Source organism: Capra hircus, chromosome 13, assembly GCF_001704415.2.
Source record: "Capra hircus breed San Clemente chromosome 13, ASM170441v1, whole genome shotgun sequence".
Lineage (NCBI taxonomy): Eukaryota > Metazoa > Chordata > Mammalia > Artiodactyla > Bovidae > Capra > Capra hircus.
Genome location: NC_030820.1, coordinates 59775075 through 59788692, shown reverse-complemented (window position 1 = coordinate 59788692; position 13618 = coordinate 59775075).

The following is a 13618-nucleotide window of genomic DNA, read 5'->3' as shown; positions in this document are numbered from 1 at the left end:
ACTGGGCCATGAGGGAAGTCCTTGATTGAATTCTTTTGGAAAGAAAATGGGTGACCAATTAGAATATAGAGCATATACACTCAGTTGTTCTAACGCAAATCCTAAGTAATGATAGCATAAAGAAGAAAGTATTTTCTTTGTTTCAGGCCTGGACATAATAACTCAGGACTAGCTTGATAAAGTTGGGTCCCAGGCTTCTCTTAGCTTGTAGCTCTGCCATCCCTAAGGTGTTGCTGGCTCCTTATGGTCTCAGATAGCTCCTCCATGTCTACACCATGGCCAGCCAGCAGGGGTGGGGTTGGGGGAAGGAAAGGGGCAGTCATGACTTGGAAGACATTCAGGGTACTTTGCGTACCACTGGTCAGAATTTAGTCACATGGCTAGAACTAGCTGCAAGGGAGAAGCTGGGAAATAGTCTATTTTATGTGGCTAAGTGTCCAGCTAAAGATCAGAGGTTTTATTTCTGTACAAGAAGGGGAGAATGGGTATGAGGGCCAGCAGTGGTCTCTGTTACAAATGAGGACCCTTTGTGTGAGCACCAGTATTCTTCATGGTGTGAAGACTCCATAGGGACAGATATGGTCTCTCCCACTAGACTGCTGGCTCCCCGAGGGGCAGGAGGCTATGTTACATCACCCTGATATCCCTGGTAGCTTCCAGCTCAGACTTAAGAAGGAAGCTCTCTCAGACCTTGGATAGAGTTTTGATGATATGATGGAATCAGAACAAGTGGGTTAGAGGGCTTTTCCCTGGTGATGATCAAATGGAGAGGACTAAAGTTCAGGCTGGGCATCTGGGAGGAAGCCAGAAATAGTGGAGGGACTCAGGAAGGTGACTTATGGGAGGACTGGACTGGGTGAAGGGGCAGAGATCTTGGAAGGAGGAGGCAGAGTTGGGGGCAGAAGGGACCGTGCAGTAATCACAGCTCTTCTGCAATAACATGCTCAGCAGTCCACAGAGCATCTTGGCTTCTGCTGCCTCATCAGTGAGGCCAGATGGTGCCTGAATTTAAGTGGGGGACATGAGGTGCATCTTGAATGCCACTAGCCTGTCCTGTTCCTATCAGAGAACCAGCACTGGTTTCCTTCCTCCCTCCTTACCTCCCTCCTACTCTCCCTCCCTCTTTTCCCCTTTTATTTATTCAGTTTATCTCAGAAATTTGGAAGGATTCCATCTTGTACTGGGAGCTTTAAAGACTCCAGGTCTATTCTAAACTGGGAAGCACATAACCCCATTCTATCTATCTATCTATCTCATATACAAGTGTGTATGTACATATACACAGACACACGCATATGTACATACGTGTATATAATCATCTACTCTGTCAGTGCTAGCGGCTCTGCTAGTCTCTGGGGAACACACTGGTGAACAAGTTGAAGTCCTTGCCCCATGGAATGTACAGTGAGGAGAGACAGATAATACACAAATGAATACCCAAATAACTACAATTATTAAATTATTAAATCAGTGCTGCAAAGTTAATTTAACTATTAAATCAGTACAGTGGCTTCCCTGGTGGCTCAGTGGTAAAGAATCCTTCTGCCAATGCAGGAGACATGGGTTCAATCCCTGGTTGGGAAGATCCCCTGGAGAAGGAAATGGTAACCCACTCCAGTTTTCTTACCTGGGAAGTCCCATGGACAGAGGAGGCTGGAAAGCTGCAGTCCATGGGGTTGCAAAAGAGTCAAACACGGCTTACTGGCTAAACAACAAGTACAGAATGCTATGAGAACATAATCACGTTTCATTCCAGCATTCATTATACAAATATTTAACAAGGGAGCTTATATATATAAAAATAAATTTTTCAAAAGAAAAATCATGCCCCTTGTTCAAACATAAAATGAACATATGTCAAAGTTTTTATTTAAATGATTAATTAATGAGAGAAACAATAAGACGTTAAAAACTAGATCAAAGGAGAAGCCAAAGCATATATATGCTGAAATTAATTTGTTAAGATGCAAAACTATTTTCTTCCAAGAGGGATGGGGAGGGGGGTGGGGGAATTGATTATACCTCCAGCAGATAAAACTTACTTGCTTCCCGATGAGCAAGAATTATTTGTTCACTACCAGTCTTGTTACAGCTTACACGGAGACACGCCACACCTCAAAGAAAAGGAAAGGGATATACTACCATAGAATCAGTTAACCCCAAATGAGGCAAAGACTAGGGATAAGAGTCTATAGGACAGCCGGTGATCTTTGTGGTTCGCGTTTTGTTTTGCATTTTGCCGTTTTGAAGTCGTTTACAATTTTCCTTAATATGAGTCAAATCTGTGCTAGGTACTGGTAATACAGAGATAAACCATGCAGGCACAATATCTCCCTCGGGGAGAAGAATGTTAAATGTTCCCTTAAGTTCTTATAGTGGGGCAGTGGGCTAGGGAACAGAAAGTTTTGGGAAGCCAAACCAAGTTTCTGCCATTTTTGTCCAATAGTCAGATCAGATTATAAAAGCACTTTATAGCCTGAGAAAAACCAGGGCTCTTCTGTCTAGTTCTAAATCCCCAAACAAGCAAAGCCTTGAGGCTTTCCTGTGAATTTCCACCTCTCTAACAAAAACAACTTTATTTCTTACTTCTGCAAAACTATGTCCAAAAATAAGTGATTACCTTTGCAGATATAATAATCAGGTGAGAAAATAATTTTTTCTAACTTGGAGAGACTAATCCTTGGTGATTTTTTCCCTTGAGGTATCCATTGCATTTTTTTTGTTTGTTTATACAAATATCTGTTGTATCGTATCTGTGGTCTTTGTTGCTCCACAGGCTTTTCTCTCGTTGTGGAGAGCGGGTGCTAAACTCTCGAGTTGCGGTGCAAGGGCATCTCATTGCAGCTGCTTCTCTTGCTGTGGAGCACAGGCTCTAGAATGTTCAGACTTCAGTGGTTGTGACTCCTGGGTCTGGAGCATAGACTCAGTAGTTGTGGCACATGGCCTTTGTTGTCCCATGCCAGGTGGGAATCTTTCCAGACTAGGGATTGAACCCACGTCTCCTGAATTAACAGGCAGATTCTTTACCACTGAGCCACCAGGAAAGCCCCACTGTTATATTTTTTATTCAGGGATTTATCATTCTAAAACTGGGACCCTCTTGTAAAACTTCTTTTCAGGTAAATTTTTGTTTGCTTTCTAACTGCTTTTGTCTCTAAATTTTCTTTGAGACAACTAACAGTTATATACACTCACACATGCCAAACAACCAGGATAATTATACACTATTCTAAGTGCGTGAAATAAATCAATGCAGTGACACAATCAAGATGAACTGGGGACAACAAGGTCCTACTGTATAGCACAGGAAACTATATTCAATATCCTGTGATAAACCATAATGGAAAAGAATATGAAAATAAATGTGTACAATGTACAACTGAGTTCTTTCTAAATTCACACAACATTGTAAATCAACTATACTTTAATTAAAAAGGAAAATAAAACTTGGGAAGAGGGGAAAGATTACTTTAGATAAGGAGTCAGCAAACTTTTTTCTGTAAGGGACCAAACAGTAAATATTTAGGCTTTGAGGCACATCTAGTCTCTGTCACAGTTCTTAGCTCTGAATTATAATGGGAAAGCAACCATAGACACTATGTGAATAAATGTATATGGCTGTGTTCCAATAAAACTTCATTTATAAAAACAAATGATGGGCCAGATTTGGAATATGGGCCATTGTTTGCTAATCTCTGCTTTAAATAATGCAGTTTTACAAGGGCTTCCTGAGAAGATATTTAAGATGAAGCCTGAAGAATGAGAAGAAGCCAGTGTCCCAAGCAGAGTGGACAAGATGTGCTAAGACCACGGGGTAGAAAAGAGTCTGGTGTGTCTGAGGAATAGCAAAAGGACCAGTGGCAAAAGTGCAGTTATAAGAGTGAATAAATGAATGAATGAATGAACTCAGAGCCTAACACAAAGTTGCTTACATAACAGGGCCTAATAAATATTTGTTAAAATCTGAGTGGGTGATATATTCACACAGTCCAAAAAGTATAAAAAGGGATCCTATGAAGAGTCTCATTCCCAGTCTGTCTCCTTCCTACCACTTTTATCCATTTCTGATCTTTCCAGAGTTTCTTCATTCAGATTTATGCAAATGAAAACGACATCCTTGACCCCCAGGCCATGCTTGGTGAGAGTAGCTGGGACTGAACAGGTGGAGACTCCTCTGTCCAAGTACAAGAATCAGAGCTCCGAACTCAAGCTCCATCCTGGCTGGGGCTCTGACCCTCTCCACCCTGGCCTGTGAGCAGGGGAGGCACGGCCCCTCCACAGGAAAAACAGCTTCCTAAGAGTGGGTGGAGTGGGACATGTCCCACCTGAGCTGCTGCCAGGTGGAGCCACTCCCAACCTAAGAACAACTGAGCCCAGAGTGGAATTTTCCTCCCTTTCTCGTTTTCCTTCAACTTGTTGTTGAGGAGAAAGTCTCTGTTGAATGCTGGTGTGTTTTTAACACCTCTCTTAACACTTACTTCCCTTTTTAACAGAGAGCAGGCCTCCACCTCCGAGCCTTCGGCATGCAGCTGGATCTGGCAAGAATTTAATGACATTGTTTTGTTTTCATTGTACTTATTTTTATGGTTGCCTTCTATTTATGGCATGAGATACTGGTTTTCCATTTATGGAGGGATCTAAAGTTCCCTTTTGAAATGAATATATTTATATTTTTAAAAGAGGGTTCATTTAAAGAAAAAAAATATTATGTAACTGATGGCACAGGTGGTACCCAGACATGGAAAAAATTGAAAAGAGGAACATGATGAGCTGAAAGGGAGGAAATGCCTCTTAGGTCAAATGCCTTGCCAGCCCCTGTAGAGCAGAAAGGACCTCTGAGGCTTGGCAAAGGGAAGGGACTTTTCTAAAGTCACATAGATGACATGGACTGAGACTTGGACCTCCTGATCCCCTTGTGGTGGGGATATGCTGTATCAGAGCGACAGGGCAGGGGTCAGGAACCATGTATACTCTCACGGCCACTGCGCTAGCCAGGTCAGGGTCTTTCCAAAGATGGCCAAAACACAGACTGAATGTAAAGAGGGTTTGGGTTGTGAAGGAGAGGAGGGAAGCACAGTGGTGTCCCTCAAGCAGAGCCATGTGCTAGACCCTGGGCTGAGACCTTGCTCCAGGGGCACTCACAGATTCAAGGGGAAGACAAAAATAACTTAAGTTCCTGGTGGCAGTGTGGCCAGTGCTCCAACAGAGGCATAGCTGTCACATCCGTCACTGCTGGTATCTGGGACTTCTGCCTGCCCCAGCAGCCATTTCTTTTGGGAAAACCACCCCTCCTCCCATTCTTGGTTTTGTAGCTCAGGTCAGGCAAACCATACACCCACTTCAGAGATGGTCATGGATTAGGTCTAGCCAATCAGAGCACTTTGTCCCTCCAGCCATAGTGATTGGCACAGGTCGGTAATGTGACCCAAAGCAGGCCAAGGGGGGCCTTCTCTTGGACTTCTGGAACTACTAGAAAAGGGGCCCAGTCCAAGGGGTTTCTAAAAGGATGAGTCCTGATCTAGCATTGTTAGCCGTCATCTTCGCTACCAAAATAGGACAAGCTGTCTGCGAATGAAACTGACATCCAGGAAAGTAGGGCTAAGAGATGGAGAGGGAAAAAGGGCAAAGGATAAGCTGACATCCAGGAAAGCAGAGCTAATGATAGCCTAACCTCACCTGGATTCCAGCCATGAAATCAAATGCCCTGCACTCAGTTCTGGAACCAACAACTTAACTTTTTTTTTTCTCCCCATCAATTACTTTGAGCTGGATTTTTGTCACTTACTACCAAAAGAGAACCAGCCAACTCCAGGCAGAAACACAATGTCACAGGCAAGTTAGAAAGAGAGAGAGGTTGGAGTGATGAAAATTTGTCTGGAATCCTTTCTTGTGGAGGTGGGACTGAGCAGGGTTTTGAAAAGCGGAAGAGGATTTTGATGCATAAGGAAGGAACCAATCTTTCCAGTAAGGGGAGCAGCTCAGGCAGTATAACAGTGCTGGGACCACATAACCATTGTGGCTGGAGAGAGGATGGGGGCTAGAGAAGTGGTGGGAGAGGGGCTGACAAGAAGGAATGTTCTCGAATTTTGCAGAAATTGTCTACTTCTCTGCCTGTATCTTCCTTCTCTGGAAGATAAGTTAATTTACTCACAACCATTTTATTGTTGTTCAGCTTCTCAGTTGTATCTGACTTTTTGTGACCCCATGGACTGCAGCATGCCAGGCTTCCCTGTCCTTCAGCATCTCCCGGAGTTTGCTCAAACTCATGTCCACTGAGTCATTGATGCCATCTAACAGTCTCATCTGTCATCCCCTTCCCCTCCTGTCCTCAATCTTTCCCAGCATCAGGGTCTTTTCTAATGAATCAGCTCTTCACATCAGGTGATCAAAGTATTGGAGCCTTAGCTTTAGTGTCTGTCCTTCCAGTGAATCATTCAGAGTTGATTTTCTTTAGGATTGACTGGTTTGATCACCTTACTGTTCAAGGGACTCTCAAGAGTCTTCTCCAACACCACATCAAACTTCAAAAGCATCAATAAACCATTTAATGAGCACCTTATGTGCCATGTACGGTTGTGAGAGTTGGACCATAGAGAAGACTGAACATTAAAGAACTGATGCTTTTGAACTGTGGTGCTGGAGAGGACTCTTGAGAGTCCCTTGAACTGCATGGAGATCAAACCAGTCCATCCTAAAGGAAATCAACCCTGACTATTCATTGGAAGGACTGATGCTGAAGCTGAAGCTCCAATACTTTGGCCACCAAATGCGAAGAACTGACTCATTGGAAGAGACCCTAATGCTGGGAAAGACTGAGGGCAGGAGGAGGAGGGGGTGACAGAGGATGAGATGGTTGGGTGGCATCATCGATTCAATGGACATGAGTTTGAGCAAACTCTGGGAGATGGTGAAGGACAGGGAAGCCTGGCATGCTGCAGTCCATGGGGTTGCAAAGAGTCAGACACAACTTACCAAGTGAACAACAACTACATGCCAGGTACTGTTGAAGGGCTAGTGAGGCAGCAGTGAACAACACAGCCAAAGGCCATGCTATCTTGCAGCTTCCATTCTACACAGACAGACGATAAACATGATAAATTGATAAATAAGTATCATAATGTCAGGTAGCAATAATTTACAAAGAAAAACTAGGACAAAGTGGATAAAGATTGGTGGAGAGGTGTTTGGGATTATGAAATGTTCTGAAAACAGATGGCAGTGATGGTGTACAAGGTGAAAGTACTTAATGTCACTGAATTGTACATACAAAATGGTTAAAATGGTGAATTTTATGTTATGTCTATTTTATCCGAATTTTAAAAATAGATGGGTGAAGGAGCGCTATTATAGAGATGGTAGTCAGGGCAGACCTCCTTGAGGAGGTGGCAGCTGAGCAAAGATATGAAAAACGGGAATTAGGGAGCCTTGAGGATACATGGAGGAAGAGCAGTCTAGGCAGGAGGAACTGCACAAACAAAAACCAGGAGGCTGGAGTGTGCCTGGTGCATTGTGAGAATTGCCAGCAAGCTGGTGTGCCTGGGGCCGAGAGGGCAAGGGGGGATGGCAGAGAACAAGGGGGACAGGGAGGGAGGAAGATGAGGCCACCTGGGGGGCAGAAGCTGGAGCACAGGGAGAGAACTTTGTATTTGGTTGTAAGAGTAATGGGAACCCTTGCAAGTGTGGGCAGGAGAAAGGGCAGGAGTTGGCCCTTTCTATTCAACTGTCCCCCTCTCTCCAGCACTGTCTCTTAATCAGGCCAGTTATCTCACCTCTGCTTGCTGAATATCGCTCCTGGGCTGCTGCTCTCTTCTGCCTACCTTCGTGATCACTACCTAATTTATCGTTTTTTAATGCGGATGACACAAGCAGCCTCCAACCAGCCTTCAGGCCTCCTGCTAATAGGGCCTCCACCATGTCTACTGGAGGCTTTTTCTACCTGCACTTGTGACCAGTCCTTCCCCTGATAAGCCGTGTCTTCCCACTTTCCAGTCCGGCCCTGTCCAGCTCTCCAGTCTCTTCTCCCCTCACATTCATCTCCCCCCCATACCTTGGCCACTCTGAGCGTTCCAGGGGGTCCCCCTGCTGCCTCGGGCTCTCTCCTCAAGGCTGGTGCGTATACCCTCTCCTCCACACAGGTCCCTTTTTACCTAGAGAATCTCCCCCATGATCCTTTAAGAGTCAACCCAGCACCACTCTCTGAAGAGACTTCCGTGACTATCCCCACCCCAGGCCACCTTAGCTGCCTCCTCTTCTGTGTTCCCCCGCCTCTTCCACCAGCAGTCCAGAGGACACTGTCACTCATGGCTGCTTGGTTTGGTTTGATTTTTTCCAAACCTCTACCTCTCCTCACCTCCTGGAACCTCCTAGTTCTCTGCCCATAGTATGTTCTCAATAAATATTTGTTGAATAAATGAATGAGTTTGGAATGTATCTTGCAGAAACAACAATAACTAACTTGGTTTAAGGATGTGCTACGTGCCAAGCTAAATACTTTAGAGTCTGGATCTAATTTATTTTTCACAGTCTTAGGAGGAACCTACTACAATTAGTCCCATTTTAGACATGGGAAAACTGAGGCTTGGTGCGATTAAGCAATTTCCCCATAGCCCTGAAACCGAGAAGCAATGGAGATGGGAGAAGAGCTGGCAGCTGAGCTGACAGTTCAGAGTGCCCAGTTCGAAGTCATGGGCACATCACACAGCCAGGGGAGGTTTTAATAGCATTATTGGGCCCATGGTGGGGTTTCCGGGAGTCTCTGAACTTATATGAAGCTCAGTTGTTCATGAGCTGTTTTCAGACAGCGGCTGATTGCTGTCATCAGAGTCTCAGAGGGGTTCTTGATAACCACTATGTTCAAGATGTTCTTCTGCATACAAGAGAAAGGTGGAGAATCTTTGAATATTGGACTGATGAATTCCAAGTTATGCTTTGGAAGGATTACTTGGGCAATTCATTGCAGCATTATTCATAAGAGAAAAAATTTGAAATATCCTCAGTGTTCACCAAGAATGGACACATTAATTATTTTACGGTAATTCTTCCATAGAAGGGAACACCATGCAGCTGTAAAGATGAATGAGGAATCTCTTTCAGCACTGATCTGAAATTATTCTAAGACACATTTTTAAGTAAATGAAGGCAAGTGTAGACGAGGGTGTATAATAAGCTTCTGTTTTTAGAAAGGGAGTTGAGGGTAAGATTGCAGATCTAGATTTGTTTCTATATGCATAGAATATCTGGCAATATTCACAATAATATAGACAATGGAAACCCTACTTCATACAATTTTTATAAAGATTAAATGAGTTAATACTACATAATTGTTTAGAAAAGTGCCTGGCACATAATAAGTACTAGAGGAGATTTTATTGAATAAAATAAAAGAGGAATTGCTGCAGTGGGCAGACAGGGGGTAATAGGCAGTGGTGGAAAGACTTATTTCATCTCATGCTGTCAGGCAACTTTTGAATTTGGTAACATGGGCAAATATTATTATTATTTTTTTTATTATTGACGTGGACCATTTGAAAACTCTTTATTGAATTTATTACAATATTGCCTCTGTTTTTATGTTTTGGTTTTTTGGCATGAGGTTTGCAGGATCTTAGCTCTTCAACCAGCATTCCCTGCATTGGAAGGTGAAGTTTTAACAACGGGACAGTCAGGGAAGTCCCCGTGGGCATGTATTATTGATACATATTTTGAAAGTTAAAATTAAGTGTATTCAGATACATTAAAGATAATCTGAGGGGATCAGAGACTGGAAGGAGGTCCCACCCAGCATCCCCGGGAATTAGCTGGAATTGGTCAAAGACTGCATTGTGTAGTGTGAAAGTCAGGACGTGAGGAAAAAGCGGAGGGGGGCGGGTGGACACCAAAACACCCACGCCCCAGGGCCCACTATAAAAAGCACATTTGAAAACATCAGACTGGAAATGTTTTTTTTATTTTTATTATTATTATTTTTTTAAATAGCCAAAGCTCGTCCCCCCAGGAGGCGTGTTGCAGCTGCGGGCCGTGGCAGTTCCCAGGTGATGTCAGTCCTGGCCTCGCGCCAGCCCCGGCCCCTTGGAGACGGTCTTGGTGGGTTCAGCTTGACTGTTTTTCCTTCCTGAGACTTGAGGACACCTTCCTGTCTCAAAGAAAGCAGCCTTTCCAGGGCTTTCTGAGAGCCTGGGGCGGGGGAGGTGGTGGGCCTGGGCTGAGAGGAGAGAGGGAGGCAGGGGAAGGTAGGTGAGGGGTGGGGAGAAGGGGGAGGCTGCATTGAAGGAGAAGAGTGAAGGCTGGGCGAGCTGCAGACAGGCCCAGCTCTGTCTGGGTGGCTTCAAAACCACCCCACAGGGGACAGGAGGGGGCGTGCTCCTTGGGAATCTGAGACCCATCTCCCTGACCCCTTCCTCCCGCTGCCCTGGCTGCTGCCTGGGGGGATGCACTGGGGTGGGGTGGGGTTGGGGGCAAGATTCGTTCCCACGGAGTTCCCAGCTGGTCAGCGCCTCCTCTCGTCCCTAAGCTCTGGGCCCATCCCTCTCTCCTCTCTGGCTAAAGGCCCGTTGCCAGTATCTTCTGAGCCTCCAGGCGTGGGTTTCTACAGATGGGATGAACTGCAGAGCGGGTTCGAGGTCTCCTCCTTGTGTAACCTCGGGTCAGCCACTGCTCCTTTACAGTCTCCATCTGTGAAATGGGTCACCCGCCTGCAGGGTGGATACGAGACTCTTGATTCTGAGACTCTGGTTCCCACAGTGTAGGCTGGACTCTGGACAGGGGAGAAGACCCAGACTCGGAGGGATGAACTTTTCTGTCTTGTTCTGGAAGCCCAGCCTCTTGGTCCTTCAGCAGGTCTCTGCTAAGCACCCACTATGTGCTGGCAGCTTGTGAAGCCCTGGGATGCTGCCACGTGATGGTAGAAGCCAGAGATGTTGTGAGCAGGGGCTCTGGCCCAGCTCAGGGGCCTGGAGAGTTGCCTCCTCTCGGAACCTCGACACTGACCACATGGACAGCAGAGGAGGAAGATGAAGGGGTGGTTCTGGACTCTGTGTGTATGCTGCCTCTTCGGTCGTGTCCGACTCTGCAGTCCTGTGGACTGTAGCCCACCAGGCTCCTCTGTCCACGGGATTCTTCAGGCAAGAACACTGGAGTGGGCTGCCATGCCCTTCTCCAGGGACTCTTCATGCCTGGGTCCAAATCCTGGGATGTCATTCAGTGGCTGAGTGACCATGAGGATTCTAACAGTCCCTGCCTCTCGGGATTGGAAGAAGTAGATAAATTATGGGTTCATACCATGCCTGGCACAGACCTGGTGCTTCATGAGCTCCCCCATGCTTTTCTCCTCTGTCCACAGAGGCTCGCCTTGCTCTGAGTACTTTGCAGAGCAGCTCTGGGCGCCCAGAGGAGATGTGTCAGGGATTATCAGGTTGTGTTCAGGGGAGGTCCAGGGACACACAAGAGCCCCAAGCACTGCATCTCATGCAGGGGTGGCCTGAACAACTTTGCAGGACCTTTGCACACTCGGCAAAGTCTTTTCTTGCCTCCGAGACATCATCCTTATGTTTCCTCTATTCTTTCTCATTCACATACCCCCACAGACCTTGGAAGCACCCATCATATTTTTACTCTTTCTTTGCTCACAGCCTGTTTTTCTGAGAGACCTTGGCCTCCATGAGAGCAGGCACCACATCTGTCTTACTCTCTGGCCAGAATGACCTTTTCGATCTTGTTCTGCAAGCTCAGGTTCAGTCCAGGCCCTTACAGGACTGGGCACGTACCTGGTGAGGCTGTGTGGGCCAGTGGTGAGAGTTCAGTGAGGCTCTGCAGCCAGAACTCCTGGTTCAAATCCACTTGTTGCCAGGGGCCATGGAAAGTTGGGCATGTTCCCTATGCCTCAGTTCCCAGATCTATAAAATGGAGCCATACCTTGTTGAGTAGGTTACATTAACTTACATAAAGTGTATAGACCAAGACCTGACACCTAGTGGGACCTTAGAAAAACTCATGCACTTTTCCAAGTCTAGAGGATCTGGGCATTCAGAAAACACCAACTCCTAAATTTTATCAGTCTTCCCTCCACAGGGCCAGTCTGTCCTAGTTCATATAGCCCTTCTGGTCTACTTTGTGCAGGCTGTGCTAAAATGAGGAAAACCAAGGCCCAGAGAGAGAGGCAGACACCCACCCTAGGTCACACAGTAACAGTGGCCAAGGTAGACAAGGCCAGGTCTCCTGTCTTCCAACCAGTTCAACCTCAGGAGCTCCTTGGTTTCCAGGCCCTGGTGGCCTACCCTCTGACCCTGGTTCCCCCAGGAGCCCAATCCCAGGCTCGTGGGGCCTACAAGTCTGGTCTGGATTAGACACGCTGGTAAGCAAACGCCGGGCCCCCCCAGCAGGCTGCCTGGCGGGACCAGTGCTCACAGCTGCTGAAGCTCACAGGGATATAAATCATGGTGGCAGGAGCCTCTGGGGTTGGGACCACCTTAGCCTCCTGAAGGGCACAGGGGCCTGAGAGTCATGGGCAGAAATGCCTGGGTCCACTGGGGGCTTTTCTGTCCTCTGCTGGGGCAGCTGGAGCAGGGCAGGTCAGAGCAGGCCAAGAGACCATTGGCAGGCCTTACCTCCTAGAGGGCCAAGATCTCAGCTCTGTTTTAACTTTTTGCTCTGGAGTTATTTACAAACATGCAGAGAAGTAACATACGGAGTGCACAGAACTCCAATATACCCTCTACCTGGATTCAGCAAGTTTTAACAGTTTGCCACATTTGCTTTGTCTTGCTCTCACTCTCAGTTACCTTTTTCTGATCCATTTGATAATATGTCACCTACATCATGTTCTTCTACTCCAAAATACTTCAGTGTGTTTCTGAAGCCCCAGAATATCCCCTTACATCACCATACTGTTAGCAAAGTCAGTAAATGTAATGTTGATGTACGTGTGTGTGCTCAGTCGCTAAGTCGTGTCTGACTCTGTAACCCCGTAGACTATAGCCCACCAAGCTCCAATGCCTGTGGGATTTTCCAGGCACTGGAGGGGGTTGCTGTGTCCTTCTTAAGGGGATCTCCCCAACCCAGGTGTCGAACCCGAGTCTCCTGTGTCTTCTGCACTGGCAAGCAAATTCTTTACCACTGAGCCACCTGGGAAGCCCCCAGTGTGACACTGATATGATACCTTCATCTGTTGTTCTTATTCCAATTTTCAACTGCCCAGTAACATCCTCTGTAGCATCAACGCCCGGTAGGACAGGACCCAGCCCAGGGGCATGTGGCATTTTGCTGTCCCTGTCTAGACTTTAGATATAAGCCCTCAGGAGGTAAAACATACAATAGCAAGAGATGCAGAAGGGTTGAACAAAGATGGTCAACCTTACATGTGTGTCCTATAGACTGATGATTTTGTAAATCTTCTAAGTTCTCATGATAATTCATCATTCTTGTGATTGTATATGGTTGCTTAATAAGTTAACTTGCTGAATATGCTAGAGTTTTGGGGATTCTATTCTGTAGTGTGTTTATTTTTTTTAAATCTAATAGGAGCATCATAAAATGGAAGTGGTCTGGGCCACTGAGGGAAACTAAAAGTGCTGGAGGAGCCCTGAGCTAGAGAGAGGGACTCTGCATTCTCAGCTCCAAAAGC